At 48.5% G+C, this 16,503-nt stretch overlaps 1 non-coding gene across 1 annotated transcript; it reads right to left on the bottom strand.

The window, feature by feature from the left end:
- Positions 1-3,327: 3,327 nt before the first annotated feature.
- Positions 3,328-3,492, bottom strand: LOC134950604 (U1 spliceosomal RNA). Its single transcript, XR_010183495.1, has one exon. It is a non-coding gene; the product is annotated as a U1 spliceosomal RNA (small nuclear RNA).
- Positions 3,493-16,503: the final 13,011 nt, after the last annotated feature.

The raw sequence follows: 16,503 nt of genomic DNA, 5'->3' as shown, positions 1-16,503 counted from the left end.
TCCTTCACATTCTCCCGCAACTGGGGGTGCAAGGAAAAGGCTAAGAATTCCGAGCCCACCCGCTGGCGGTGATGCAGGGCAGTTTGGAGTGAGGGCTGACATCTGGTCCGGACTGAAGGACCTGGCAACGATTACTGACATGTCGTCTACTGTCACTACATATGATTCTGTCACCTTTGAAAGAATGGTGGAGGATTATATGAGTGACCGCATCCAGGTAGGCACGTCAGACAGTCCGTATGTATACTGGCAGGAAAAAGAGGCAATTTGGAGGCCCTTGCCCAAACTGGCTTTATTCTACCTAAGTTGCCCTCCCTCCAGTGTGTACTCCAAAAGAGTGTTTAGTGCAGCCGCTCACCTTGTCAGCAATCGGCGTACGAGGTTACTTCCAGAAAATGTGGAGAAGATGATGATCATCAAAATGAATTATAATCAATTCCTCCGTGGAGACATTTACCAGCAATTGCCTCCAGAAAGTACACAGGGATCTGAGATGGTGGATTCCAGTGGGGACGAATTAATAATCTGTGAGGAGGGGGATGTACACAGTGAAAGGGGTGAGGAATCGGAGGATGATGAGGTGGACATCTTGCCTCTGTAGAGCCAGTTTGTGCAAGGAGAGATTGATTGCTTCTTTTTTGGTGGGGGCCCAAACCAACCAGTCATTTCAGTCAGCCGTGTGGCAGACCCTGTTGCTGAAATGATGGGTTAGTCAATGTTTTTCTTTTCAATCTAAGCCCCTGCAGTTTTCTGTAAGAATCTGCTTCGCTATGATGATCAACAAGTCACAAGGGCAAACACTCAGGGCTGGAGGTGTAGATCTTAGGACCAGCTGCTACAAGCATGGCAAAGGTGTCACTATCATTGGTGACACCCAGAGAGGCAGCGAGGGAGATTGTAATGCAGTGCGCGCAGATAAGCAGCGCAATGGTAAAAAGGAGGCATGGTCTCATAGGTAGGGGTGTGGCCTGTTTTCCTGAATCTCCATTTTGTTGCTCCGGGTATCCCGGGGGTTGAGTGCTGCACCCGGGGACTAGTGTGTGAGTGGTGCTGGCTCCTGCACAGTGACAGAAACTGGGTGTTGCACGTAATGTTACAGTGAAACACCCATATTCTGTCACTGAAGAGGAGCCGGCACTTTGGTGTCACCCCCCTTGGCGGGTGACACTCGGGTGTGGGCAGCAACCCCGTTGTGATGCCACTGACCCATGGGAAGCTTTACGTGGCTTACACATGTGTTAGTAGCCCCAAGCATCTTTTGTGTTAGTCCCTGAAGAAAAACTTCAAATATTTACAAATACATTTTGTAATCAATGGGCCTAATTCAGTAAGGATTGCAAATTCTGCTAAGTAACAGAATTTGCAATCCTTTGGTTCGCATGCTGGGGCCACCCAGCATGCCGCCTCCCTTCTTGACCACGCTGAAATTGCAGTCTCAGTGCAGTTCAGCGTGATCATAAAAAATGGGTTAGCCTCCTGTTGGTGCAGACTGTATATGTGCGCAGGAAGCCGCCACCATTTTTGTGATCGCAGCTGCTGCATGTGATGTCATGCAGCAGCTCTGACCACGCCTCCTGTTTCTCCGTTGCCGACCCCATTTTGTAGCCCTGCCCATGCACCGCTCCATCTCTGACTTGGAAATGGATTGTTGCTGACCCCCCCCCCCAGCACCGATTGACAGTCAGAAGCGATCGCATTATCTGCGGGGTGCCGCAGAAAATGCAGGCGCATGCGTATGCTCTTAGCAATTTTTGCAGTTGGATTGCTTATTGCGATTGCAATCCAACCTGAATCAGGCTCTATTACCTATCACAATGCACTGCGGGTAGTACAAAATGGGGTTAATATAAGAGAAAACCCCCCCAGAGCTGTGCTCCTTAACTGTCCCTGGTGGCTAGTGGAGCGGCTGCCCAGTAATCAGTGTCCACGCCAGTGCGCACATGGCCCACCCCCTACAGCCACGCTGGATCACGGTATAGTGTGGGCACAGAAGTCCCTTACCTCCCTTTCATCAGCGGCCTCGTGATCCCGGAGGGCGGTGTGTGTGTGACTGACCTTAGGAAGAAACCGGAGCCTCCGCTGCAGTGACCCAGCAACCAGGGCACGGGAGTATACTGCGCCGCTGGGAGTGATGGAGCTGCAGTAAAGATGTCTATTAGACCTAACCTGCTGCAGCCCTTGTAGATTCTTATAAAATAAAGTTCTTCTTTTCTTGTCAAAATTAATAGCTAAGAATAGGCTGCCTGAGGCAGCCCCCTGTTAAGTGGCCTGCTACTGAAGGCACCAACTACAAACTGAGCTCCCTGTTCATGGAAGCGAGGTTATAGAGCAGGGGGTGCTGAGCATCTTGGGAACAGTCAAAAGCTTTGAGCCTGTTGGTGCCTCAGATCAAGATCCTACTCTACACCCCAATGTGAATCCTTGTGGAGTCCAGTGTACCCCACAGAAGAAATGAATGTGTCACACCCATTGGCAGCAACATTAGAATAGCTGCTGATGGGCACAATTGAGAAAGGAAGGGGGGAAAACATTTGAATCCAGCACATACATGTAATTTGAATATGTAATTTGTACCTTCCTACTTTAAAATGTAATGGATGAACCTCACCCTGTGAGAACTATCTTCATGATCAAGAGATCTCATACGCAAGAAAAGCATGTGTTGGGATAGGGCTGTGGAGGGCGGCTGCTCGAGCACACCCCCGTCAAGTTAAGGAGATTCAACTGAGGAAGCACAAGGGAACTCTTGTCTGGGGACAACAACTGCAGGGAGACCACATCTTTTCAGATGAAAATGAGAGGGCGGAAGGCTGCCTAATACTGAAGCACCCTCAAACATCAAACCATATGCAACAACTAGTACAAGCATTCCTGGGGAAAGGTCTGCAGCAGACGGATTTGCATACGGTGATGTCATCCAAGCAGTGGGCCAAAGTTGGCTGGAACCCTCATCTGCATATGAAAAGAGAAAAGGGGCGCTTGGATGACCACTAGTTCGCATTGAACACACCCCACCCTCCTTTGGTGTGGGGCTCATGTTGGCCATGCCCCAGCCCCTGAAGCATTCAAGCTGATTTCTTGCAGCAGCTGGGCACTGTAACAGCTCCAGAGCTGCTCTGTAAGGCAAATAAAAGGGTGTGGGCCCTGCAACACCACCTGTAGTTCGCATTGTGCGTTGGAAGGCACAAAGTAAGCAGACGGGAGAAGTCAGGATAGTGCGCAAGGGCATAGAAGGGAGGGGCTCAAGAAAAGAGAAGTGGAAACAGACAGCAAACTAGGCTGGAGAGAGACCTGAGACAATGAGATCTAAATTATACCAGAGCCAACCAGGGGAAAGCACAAATGCAGTCCCCCCCCTACCACAAATTATGCAGTCGAGATTCCCACATTTGGGGAAATCACAGAGGTCAGCATACCCAGAATGCAATGAATGAACCTCACCCTGGGAAAACAATCTTCATGACCATGGTATCACCTAAGCAAAATAAGTATGATTTGAGATAGGGCTGGAGAGGGCCGCTGCTCAGGCACACCTCCGTCAAGTAAAGGAGATTCAACTGAGGCAGCACAAGGGAACTCTCATCTGGGGACAACAACTGCAGGGAGAACACATTTTCAGACGAATGTGTGAGGGCAGAAGGCTGCCTAATACTGAAGCACCCCCCAAACAACAAACCAAATGCAACAACTAGTGCAAGCATTCCTGGGGGAAGGCCTGCAGCAGATGGATTTGCATATGGTGATGTCATCCAAGCAATGGGTATAGTTGGCTGCAACCCTCGTCTGCATATGAAAAGAGAAAATGGTCACGCAGGGCATGGCGGCCTTTGTGGGGTTGCGCTTGGATAACCCCTAGATCGCTTTATACACCCCCATCAGTGTGGGGCTCATGTTGGCCATGCCCCAGCCCCTGAAGCATTCAAGCTGATTTCTTGCAGCAGCTGGACCCAGTAACAGCTCCAGAGTTGCTCTACAAGACAAGCAAAAGGGTGTGAGCCATGCAGCACCACCTGTAGTTTGCATACACACATATATAGGACAGCATCTCTTATATGCCCCAGGGGCAATAAAATAGTATCCTTATCTAGGGTATCCGTCCATGCCGCTACAGCACTACACATACACACCCAGGCCGACGCAATTGCCGGTCTGAGTAAGGTACCTGAATGTGTATAAATGGACTTCAGGGTAATCTCCTGTTTGCGGTCAGCAGACTCTTTGAGGGTAGCCGTATCCTGGGACGGGAGGGCTAACTTCTTGGATAAGCGTGTTAATGCTTTGTCCACCCAAGGGGAGGATTCCCATTGTAACCTATCCGTTGATGGGAAAGGATACGCCATAAGAATCCTTTTGGAAATCTGCAGGAGATTCCCAAGCTTTTTCACATAACTCGTTCAGCTCGTGTGAGGGGAAAAGGTTACCTCAGGCTTCTTTCCCTTGTACATATGTACCCTCTTGTCAGGGATAGGGGGCTCCTCTGTGATGTGCAAAACATCTTTTATTGCCATAATCATATATCAAATGTATTTTGCCAATTTTGGCTGTAACTTTGCATCATCGTAATCGACACTGGAGTCAGAATCCGTGTCGGTATCTGTGTCAACAATCTGGATAGTGGGCACTTATGAGACCCTGACAGTCCCTGCGACATAGGATCAGGCATGGGTTGAGACCCTGACTGTCCCAAAGCTTCAGCCTTGTCTAATCTTTTGTGCAATGAGTTTACACTAGCATTTAAAACATTCCACATATCCATCCAATCAGGTGTCGGCGGAGACACCACATTCATTTGCTCCCGCTCCTCTCTAATATAGCCTTCTTCCTCAGACATGTCGACACACGCGTACCGACACACCACACACACAGGGAATGCTTTTACTGAAGACATTTCCCCCACAAGGCCCTTTGGCAGAGCTGGCCCTAACCAATATGATGTCCTAGGCAAGATTTTGCCTGGTGCCCCCTAGCACCACCGCTGGTTCCGCCTCTGACCTTGCACCTCTTTCCCAGCACCATCAACCCTCACCCATAACAGTACTTATTTTGGTGTTTGTACCCCCTATATTTTAAACAGGAACAGTTCGCACATTTGGCGCACAGTCCAAAAAGGGGTGTGTTTTTGCTGGCAATGGGCATGTCCACACAATAGTACCCCCAATTAAAATTCCGCCACACAGTACTACAATTTTATTCACATTTGATCACGCGATAGTGTCCATAATTCACATTACATCCCACAGTAGTATCACTTTACCTTATAAACGTTACTTCTCACAGTAGTGCTCCTTATTCACATTACATCACACTGAATTGCTCCTTATTTACATTACACCACACCCTATTGCTCTTTATTCACATTAGACGACACAGTAAATGCCCTTTCTATACGCAACGCTACATATTAGAGCACCTTATACACATAATGCCACACATTAGTAATGCATTTATACACATAATTCCACACAGTAATGCCCCTTACACATATGAGACACATCATTAATGTCCTTATAAACATAATGCGTCTTACACATTATGACAACCTTTATTAATGCCCTTTTACACATAATGGCCCTCATTCCGAGTTGTTAGCTCGCAAGCTGCTTTTAGCAGCATTGCACACGTTAAGCCGCCGCCTACTGGGAGTGAATCTTAGCTTATCAAAATTGCGAACGAAAGATTAGCAGAATTGCGAATAGACACTTCTTAGCAGTTTCTGAGTAGCTCCAGACTTACTCGACAACTGTGATCAGTTCAGTCAGTTTCGTTCCTGGTTTGACGTCACAAACACACCCAGCGTTCGCCCAGACACTCCCCCGTTTCTTCAGACACTCCCGCGTTTTACCCAGAAACAGCAGCGTTTTTTCACACACACCCATAAAACGGCCAGTTTCCGCCCAGAAACACCCACTTCCTGTCAATCACACTACGATCAGCAGAACAAAGAAAAAACCTCGTAATGCCGTGAGTAAAATACCTAACTGCATAGCAAATTTACTTTGCGCAGTCGCAGAGCGAACATTGCGCATGCGCAATTAGCGGAAAATCGCTGCGATGCGAAGAAAATTACCGAGCGAACAACTTGGAATGACCACCCTTGCGCATGCGCAATTAGCGGAAAATCGCTGCGATGCGAAGAAAATTACAGAGCGAACAACTCGGAATGACCACCAATGTCCCTTACACATATGCCGCACATTATTAATGCCCTTATACACATAATGACACACATAGTGCCCCTTACACATATGTTGCACATTATTAATGCATTTTTACATGACACACATAATGCTCCTTACTCATATTCCGAACACTACTGCACAATCAACCCACTCACATGCACACAGCACTCACACTGCCACTAACACTGTGACCTCTGCCTCTGCTTGGATACAGATGTGTCCTCATAAATCTTGCCTCAATGCTAACGTTGGGGCACCTTTTTTTTATTAAAATGCATCTTATTTGCATTGCTATGTTGTTAGGATGCACACGCAGCTTCTGCTGATTAAAATGATATGCAGCACGCCTATATACTGTGTGAGACTGTGGCTGTATCTGCATATGAAATGCTACACACAGAATATAGGCATGCCGCATATCATTTTAATCAGCAGTAGTTGCTGATGCCCCTAGGCATATCAAATGCCCTAGGCAATTGCCTAGTTTGCCTATGCCTATGGCCGGCTCTGCCCTTTGGAGAGACAGAGAGAGAGTATGCCAGCACATAGCCCAGCGCTATATAACCCAGGAATAGCACAGTAACTTAATGTTTGCACAGTAGCGCTGCTGTATGTAATTTGCGCCAAATTATGTGCCCCCCCCCCTCTCTTTTCAACCCTCTTGTCTACCGTGGTATAAGCAGGGGAGAGTCCGGGGAGCTTCCTCTCCGCGGTGCTGTGGAGAAAAAATGGCGCTGGTGAGTGCTGAGGGAGAAGCCCCGCCCCCTCGGCGGCGGGCTTCTGTCCCGCTTAAACTGTACAATTGGCGGGGGCTCATACATATATACAGTGCCCAGCTGTATATATGTTATATTTCTGCCAAAAACAGGTTTATATTGCAGCCCAGGGCGCCCCCCCTGCGCCCTGCACCCTTACAGTGACCGGAGTATGTGAGGTGTATGGGAGCAATGGCGCACAGCTGCAGTGCTGTGCGTTACCTCAATGAAGATCATGAAGTCCTCTGCCGCCTCTGAAGTCTTCTTTTCTTCTCATACTCACCCGGCTTCTATCTTCCGGCTCTGCGAGGGGGACGGCGGCGCGGCTCTGGGACGGACGGCGAGGGTGAGATCCTGCGTACCAATCCCTTTGGAGCTAATCTCTTTGGAGCTAATGGTGTCCAGTAGCTTAAGAAGCAGGACCTTGCAACTCGGAGAGTAGGGCTGCTTCTCTCCCCTCAGTCCCTCGATGCAGGGAGTCTGTTGCCAGCAGTGCTCCCTGAAAATTAAAAACCTAACAAAATACTTTCTGTCAGAAAGCTCAGGAGAGCTCCTGAAAAGCACCCAGTCTCCACTGGGCACAGTATCAAACTGAGGTATGGAGGAGGGGCATAGAGGGAGGAGCCAGTGCACACCCAGAACTAAAGTCTTTCTTAAAGTGCCCATGTCTCCTGCGGAGCCGTCTATCCCCATGGTCCTTACGGAGTCCCCAGCATCCTCTAGGACGTTAGACAAAATAGGATTTTAATACCTACCGGTAAATCCTTTTCTCTTAGTCCGTAAAGGATGCTGGGCACCCGTCCCAGTGCGTACTGTGTCTGCAGTTATTAAATGGCCCTTAACTCCAGAACATTTATGTGGAGACAACTTTCCCGACTTGACCATCTTCCTTGGACGTTTTCCCCCTGTGTGACTGCTCCCCAGCATCGGAGGGTTGCATCCATGGTCCCTAGGATCCAGTCCTGAATCCCGAACCTTCGCCCCTCTAGGAGGTGAGAACTGTGCAGCCACCAATGGAGTGAGATTCTGGTCTTGGAAGACAGGATTATCCTCCGGTGCGTGTGTAGGTGGGATCCGGACCACTTGTCCAACAGGTCCAACTGAAAAACTCTGGCATGGAACCTGCCAAACTGAATGGGCTCGTAGGCCGCAACCATCTTACCCAGCAACCAAATGCATTGATGGATTAACACTCTTGCTGGTTTCAGAATTTGTTTGACCAGACTCTGGATCTCCAGAGCCTTTCCACTGGAAGAAAACCTCTTCTGTGTCCAGTATCACTCCCAAAAACAACAACCGCGTCATTGGGACCAACTGCGATTTTGGCAAGTTTAGGAGCCAACTATGTTGTTGAAGAACTGTCAGGGAGAGTGCAATGTTTTGCACTAACTGGTCCCTGGATTTCGCCTTTATCAAAAGATCATCCAAGTACGGGATAATTGTTACTCCTTGCTTGCGATCACCCTGGTGAAAATCCTCGGAGCCGTGGACAGACCAAACGGCAATGTCTGAAATTGGTAATGACAATACTGAATTGCAAACCTCAGGTAGCTTGATGCAGAGGCTAAATGGGAACATGTAAGTAGGCATCCTTTATGTCTACCAAAACCATGAAATCTCCTTCCTCTGGACTGGAGATCACTGCACTGAGAGATTCCATCTTGAAATTTAATTTCCTTAGGTAGAAATTGAGGGATTTCAGATTTCAGATTGGTCTGACTGAGCTGTCCGGCTTAGGGACCACGAAGAGGCTTGAATAAAAACCTTCTCCCTGCTGACTAAAGCCGATTTGAACAATCGGTGAGGGGGAACGTCTTGAAACCCCAGTTTGTACCCTTGGGACACTATTTGTAAAACACACGAGTCCATGTCCGAATGAATCCAGAACTGACTGAAGAGTTTTAGACGTGCCCCCACTGGTGCGGGCTCCTGCAAGAGAGCCCCAGCGTCATGCGGTGGATTTGGCAGAAGCAGAGGATGATCTCTGCTCCTGCGATCTTGAAGAGGATGCAGACCTCTTCCCTCTTCTCCTTCCTCTACCTGCAAAGAAAGGGGAATCTTAACTTCTTGCATATCTATTGGGCCGAAATGACTGCATCAGATAATGATGCGTCTTCATCCGTTGGGAGGGAACATAGGGCAAGAAGGTTGACTTACCTGCGGGAGCTGCCGAGATCAAATTAACTAGGCAGTCACCAAACAACGCTTCACCTTCATAGGGAAGAGACTCCCTTTCTTCTTGGAGTCAGCATCAGCATTCTCTTGGTGAATCCACAATGCCCTCCTATCCGAGACTGCCATGAAATTGGCCCGTGAACTCAAGAGTCCTATATCCCTTGCAATCTCACGTAAGTATGCTGCAGTGTCCTTGATATGATACAACGTAAGGAGTATCCCATCTCTCCAAGGTATCTTTATCGGATGACAAGGTATTCGACCAATTCTTGAATACTACTACTCACCCATGCACATGTAATGGCAGGTCTAAGTAATGTACCCTTGGTTACATAACTAGAAATAATGTAGCTTCCTGCATACGATCCGCTGGATTTGTGACAGGGCCCCGTGCAGAACAGGGGGTGACTCCCACTTTATTCTGTCCGCGGCGGGAAATGAATAAACAACCAGAATCCTTTTGGGGATTTGAAACCATCTTGTCGAGCTGGCCCAGACTTTCTCAAACAGAGATGGAGGAACGTTACATCAGCTTTCATTATATATCTATATATACACATACATATAGACCCCTTTGTCAGGAACAGCAGGGTCTTCAGTGATTTTAATATGTCCTTAATATCCACAATCATGTACTGAATGCTCCTTGCCAATATTGGATCTAATCAGGAAACATTATGGTCGACATAGGAATCAGTATCCGTGTCAGTATCAGTGTGTAGTAACTGGGCAAAATAACATTTTTGCGACCCCGCGGGGCCTGAGGGAAAAGAAACATAGCCATGAACATCACATCTATTCTCTACGTCTGTGTCACAGATTTATCCAACCTTACTCTGATATTACTGAAACTTTTACCCAGTCAGTTATTGGTGGTGCCAACAGGGCCACCATCATATGTCTGCATTCCTAATATAGTTTCCTCTTGGGAAAAACATTCAGCCACCGACATGTTGACACACATGTACCAAGTACCCACAGACACATCGGCTTATGGGGGACAGACCGTCAGTAAATCTGTCAGAGGGACACAGAGGATTTTTCAGCTCACAATCCAGCGCCAAAAGTACACAGTCTGGGAAATAATAAACTCTATAGTGATAGACTTGTAATGCTCTAAAGATGTTCTGGTGAGGTGAGGAAGAAGCCCCGCTACTGTAATGGCGCGTATCTGTCCCGCTCAGAAATAATTAATTACGCTAGCGGGGTAAGGACAGTGCCCAGGCACTAATGTCCACTTTTTCCAGCCTTTTGTGAGGAATTTATGCTGCCCAGGGTGCCCCCCCCCTGTGCCCTGCACCCTGCAGTGCCTGTGTTTGTGTGGGAGCATGGCGCGCAGCGTTCCGCTCGCTGCTCGGTACCTCAGAATGCCATCACTGGAGAAGAAGTCTTCTGTACTTCTGCTACTCACCTGTCTTCTGGCTCTGTAAAGGGGGTGACGGCAGGCTGCGGGAGTGTGCATCTAGGCGTACCCAGCGATCAGCACCCTCAGGAGCTAATGGTGTCCTGTCAGCCTGAAGCAGAGCCATTGAACTCACTAGAAGTTGGTCATACTTCTCTCCCCTAAGTCCCACGAAGCAGGGAGACTGTTGCCAGCAGCCTCCCTGAAAATAAAAAAAACTAACAAGTCTTTTCAGAGAAACTCAGTAGAGCTCCCCTGTAGTGCATCCAGTATCACTGCGCACAATACTAAAACTGGAGTCTGGAGGAGGGGCATAGAGGGAGGAGACAGTTCACACCCTTTGAAAGTCTTAAAGTGCCCATGTCTCCTGCAGATCCCGTCTATACCCCATGGTTCTTAATGTGACCCCAGCATCATCTAGGACGTATGAGAAAACAAATAACGCACACATGAGGAGGAGAGAACTAAGGAAGCTATAAGGAGAAGAGGGGAGGGAGGGGGGGTTGAAAGGTAAAGTAGTAGTAAAGGCATATTGGATAAACTACAACCTTATACATATTCATTAATGTACCAGTAGTTAGAAGTAGAAGAGCTCTAACAGAAACCACAAAGCTTATCTAAAGCCACACCACACTGGATATGCCCAATCTCATTTGATTTTTGAAGCAAAGCAGTATTGGACTTTGTTAATACATGGATGGGAGACTGCTTGGTAGTATCAGATTCTTTAGGTGTTTTTAAACTACCAACACCATTTTCTTGGTACATTTAATTTTTACATGTATTCTTTTATGTACCAGAAGTTAGAAGTAGAAGAGCTGTAATAAAAACCACCAGCTCATCTACAGCCACAGCACACTGGATTTGCCCAATCTCTCCTGATCATGGAAGCTGAGCAGTGTTGGTCCTGGTTTTAGTACTTGGATGGGAGACCACCAGGAAATACCAGGAGCTGTGTGTATTTTTACAATACTAACACCGTTCTCTTGATGCATTCCATTTTGAAACATTGGGGCAGATCTATTAAGCCTGGTGAACTGATAAAGTGCAAGGTGATAAAGTACCAGCCAGTCAGCTCCTAACTGTCATTTTTCAAACCCAGCCTGTGACATGGCAATTAGGAGCTGATTGGCTGGTACTTTATCACCATGCAAATTAGCATTTCACCAGGTTTAATAAATCGTCCGCTTACTCATTTATGTACGAGTAGTTAGAAGTAGAAGAACTCTAACAGAAACCACTAAGCTCATCTACAGCCACACCACACTGTATATGCCCAATATCACCTGATTTTAGGCCTGGTTTGTTCTTGGATGTGAGACCACCTGGGAATACCAGGTGCTGTAGGTAGTTTTATACTACCAACACCGTTCTCTTGATGCATTCTATTTTGAAACTTATTCATTGATGTACCAGTAGTTAGACGTAGAAGTTAGAAACAGCAAAAATCATCTACAGCCGCATCACACTGGATATGTCCAATCTCATCTGATGTTGGAAGCTAAGCAGTGTTGTGCCTGGTTAGTTTTTGGATTTCAGGTCCTGCCTTCTGGTTTGGCCACGGCACCTCGGAAATTCACCAAGGTCATGGCCGTGATGACGACCCTTCACCATCGGTGGACCAGGGAGGAATCTCTCCTCCCGATAAACATTCTGGAATTGCAGGCAGTGTTCAATTCATTGACACTGGCCCTGCCTCTAGTACAGAACAGGCCTGTTCAAGTACAATCGGACAACGCCGCCACGGTAGTGTACACAAATCATCAAGGCGGCACTCGAAATTGCATAGCAAAGCTGGAAGTATCAAAAATCCTCAGTTGGGTAGAACGTGATCTGCCAGCAATATCGGCAGTGTTCATTCCCGGAGTCCTCAACTGGGAAGCGGATTTCCTCAGTCGTCAGGACGTTCACGCTGGAGAGTGGAGAGGCCGCAGCAGAAATGTCTGCACTGGTGTCAGTAGGTGACTGAGGCAGGGATGACTGGGAGATAGTGGGTGACTGAAGCATGTATGAGTGGGAGATAGTGGGTGACTGAGGCCGGGGTGACTGGGAGATAGTCAGTGACTAAGGCAGGGGTGATAGGGATATAGTGGATGACTGTGGCAGGGGTGACATGGACAGTAGGAGACTGAGGCAGGGGTGACAGGGATAGTGGGTGACTGAGGCAGGGGTGATAGGGTGACAGTGGGTGACTGAGGCAGGGGTGACAGGGATAGTGGGTGACTGAGGCAGGGGTGATATGGAGATAGTGGTTGACTGAGGCAGGGGTGACAGAGATAGTGGGTGACTAAAGCAGGGGTGACTGGTATAGTGGGTGACTGAGGCAGGGGTCGCAGGTATAGTGGTTAACTGAGGCAGCGGTGACTGGGAGATAGTGGGTAACTGGGGCAGGGGTGACAGGGAAAGTGTGTGACTCAGGCAGGGGTGATAGGGAGATAGTGGGCAGCAGATCACTGCCTTGCTGACAGCAGCACATCCCTGCCTCATTGACAGCAGCACATACCTGCCTTACTGACAGCAGCAGATCACTGCCTCACTGACAGCAGCAGATCACTGCCTCACTGACAGCAGCAGATCCCTGCCTCACTGACAGCAGCAGATCCCTGCCTCACTGACAGCAGCAGATCCCTGCCTCACTGGCAGCAGCAGATCCCTGCCTTACTGACAGCTGTATATAGGGCCTAATTCAGACCTGATCTCTGCTGTGCATATTCACACAACAGGAGATCAGGTCTGAAGTGTGTGTGTGTGCTGGTGCCGCAGTGCACCGGCACATGCCAGAGATGCGATCAGCATCTCTGCCCAGTGAGCGCCTCTGCCAACACATACTTATCTTGCATATGAGATCTCTTGATCATAAAGATAGTTCTCACAGGGTGAGGTTCATCCATTACATTTTAAAGTAGGAAGGTACAAATTACATATTCAAATTACATATATGTGCTGGATTCAAATGTTTTCCCCCCTTCCTTTCTCAATTGTGCCCATCAGCAGCTATTCTAATGTTGCTGCCAATGGGTGTGACACATTCATTTCTTCTGTGGGGTACACTGGACTCCACAAGGATTCACATTGGGGTGTAGAGTAGGATCTTGATCTGAGGCACCAACAGGCTCAAAGCTTTTGACTGTTCCCAAGATGCTCAGCGCCCCCTGCTCTATAACCTCGCTTCCATGAACAGGGAGCTCAGTTTGTAGTTGGTGCCTTCAGTAGCAGGCCACTTAACAGGGGGCTGCCTCAGGCAGCCTATTCTTAGCTATTAATTTTGACAAGAAAAGAAGAACTTTTTTTATAAGAATCTACAAGGGCTGCAGCAGGCTAGGTCTAATAGACATCTTTACTGCAGCTCCATCACTCCCAGCGGCGCAGTATACTCCCGTGCCCTGGTTGCTGGGTCACTGCAGCGGAGGCTCCGGTTTCTTCCTAAGGTCAGTCACACACACACCGCCCTCCGGGATCACGAGGCCGCTGATGAAAGGGAGGTAAGGGGCTTCTGTGCCCACACTATACCGAGATCCAGCGTGGCTGTAGGGGGCGGGCCGTGTGCGCACTGGCGTGGACACTGATTACTGGGCAGCTGCTCCACTAGCCACCAGGGACAGTTAAGGAGCACAGCTCTGGGGGTTTTTCTCCTATATTAACCCCATTTTGTACTACCTGCAGTGCATTGTGATAGGTAATAGAGCCTGATTCAGGTTGGATTGTAATCGCAATAAGCAATCCAACTGCAAAAATTGCTAAGAGCATACGCATGCGCCTGCATTTTCTGTGGCACCCCGCAGATAATGCGATCACCTCTGACTGTCAATCGGTGCGGGGGGGGGGTCAGCATCAATCCATTTCAAAGTCGGAGATGGAGCGGTGCAGGGGCAGGGCTACAAAATGGGGTCGGCAACGGAGAAACAGGAGGCGTGGTCAGAGCGGCTGCATGACATCACATGCAGCCGCTGCGATCACAAAAATGGTGGCGGCTTCCTGCGCACACGTACAGTCTGCACCAACAGGAGGCTAACCCATTTTTTATGATCACGCTGAACTGCACTGAGACTGCAATTTCAGCGTGGTCAAGAAGGGAGGCGGCATGCTGGGTGGCCATTCCCTGTGATGGGTGGCCCCAGCATGCGAACCAAAGGATTGCAAATTCTGTTACTTAGCAGAATTTGCAATCCTTACTGAATTAGGCCCATTGATTACAAAATTGTAAACAATATTTGAAGTTTTTCTTCAGGGACTAACACAAAAGATGCTTGGGGCTACTAACACATGGGTAAGCCACGTAAAGCTTCCCATGGGTCAGTGGCATCACAACAGGGTTGCGGCACACACCCGAGTGTCACCCGCCAAGGGGGGTGACACCAAAGTGCCGGCTCTTCTTCAGTGACAGAATATGGGTGTTTCACTGTGACATTACGTGCAACACCCAGTTTCTGTCACTGTGCAGGAGCCAGCACCACTCACACACTAGTCCCCGGGTGCAGCCCCCAACCCCCGGGATACCCGGAGCAACAAAATGGTGATTCAGGCCACGCCCCTACCTATGAGACCATGCCTCCTTTTTACCATTGCACTGCTTATCTGCGCGCACTGCATTACAATCTACTTCGCCACCTCTCTGGGTGTCACCAGTGATAGTGACACCTCTGCCATGCTTGTAGCAGCTGGTCCTAAGATCTACGCCTCCAGCCCTGAGTGTTTGCCCATGTGACTTGTTGATCATCATAGCGAAGCAGATGCTTACAGAAAACTGCAGGGGCTTAGATTGAAAAGAAAAACATTGATGAACCCATCATTTCAGCGACAGGGTCTGCCACACGACTGACTGAAATGACTGGTTGGTTTGTGCCCCCACCAAAAAAGAATCAATCAATCTCTCCTTGCACAAACTGGCTCTACAGAGGCAAGATGTCCACCTCATCATCCTCCGATTCCTCACCCCTTTCACTGTGTACATCCCCCTCCTCACAGATTATTAATTCGTCCCCACTGGAATCCACCATCTCAGATCCCTGTGTACTTTCTGGAGGCAATTGCTGGTGAATGTCTCCACGGAGGAATTGATTATAATTCATTTTGATGATCATCATCTTCTCCACATTTTCTGGAAGTAACCTCGTACGCCGATTGCTGACAAGGTGAGCGGCTGCACTAAACACTCTTTTGGAGTACACACTGGAGGGAGGGCAACGTAGGTAGAATAAAGCCAGTTTGTGCAAGGGCCTCCAAATTGCCTCTTTTTCCTGCCAGTATACATACTGACGTGCCTACCTGGATGCAGTCACTCATATAATTCTCCACCATTCTTTCAAAGGTGACAGAATCATATGCAGTGACAGTAGACGACATGTCAGTAATCGTTGCCAGGTCCTTTAGTCCGGACCAGATGTCAGCACTCACTCCAGACTGCCCTGCATCACCGCCAGCGGGTGGGCTCGGAATTCTTAGCCTTTTCCTCGCACCCCCACTTGCGGGAGAATGTGAAGGAGGAGCTGTTGACGGGTCACGTTCCGCTTGACTTGACAATTTTCTCACCAGCAGGTCTTTGAACCTCTGCAGACTTGTGTCTGCCGGAAAGAGAGATACAATGTAGGTTTTAAATCTAGGATCGAGCACGGTGGCCAAAATGTAGTGCTCTGATTTCAACAGATTGAATCCTGGTTAAGTGAATTAAGGGCTCCATCCACAAGTCCCACATGCCTAGTGGAATCGCTCTGTTTTAGCTCCTCCTTCAATGTCTCCAGCTTCTTCTGCAAAAGCCTGATGAGGGGAATGACCTGACTCAGGCTGGCAGTGTCTGAACTGACTTCACGTGTGGCAAGTTCAAAGGGTTGCAGAACCTTGCACAACGTTGAAATCATTCTCCACTGCGCTTGAGTCAGGTGCATTCCCCCTCCTTTGCCTATTTAGTGGGCAGATGTATAGGCTTGAATGGCCTTTTGCTGCTCCTCCATCCTCTGAAGCATATAGAGGGTTGAATTCCACCTCGTTACCACCT

This window comes from Pseudophryne corroboree, chromosome 8 (genome assembly GCF_028390025.1).
Source record: "Pseudophryne corroboree isolate aPseCor3 chromosome 8, aPseCor3.hap2, whole genome shotgun sequence".
Classification (NCBI taxonomy): domain Eukaryota; kingdom Metazoa; phylum Chordata; class Amphibia; order Anura; family Myobatrachidae; genus Pseudophryne; species Pseudophryne corroboree.
The sequence above is the reverse complement of the archived record's forward strand: the minus strand, read 5'-3'. Positions and strand labels throughout refer to the sequence as shown.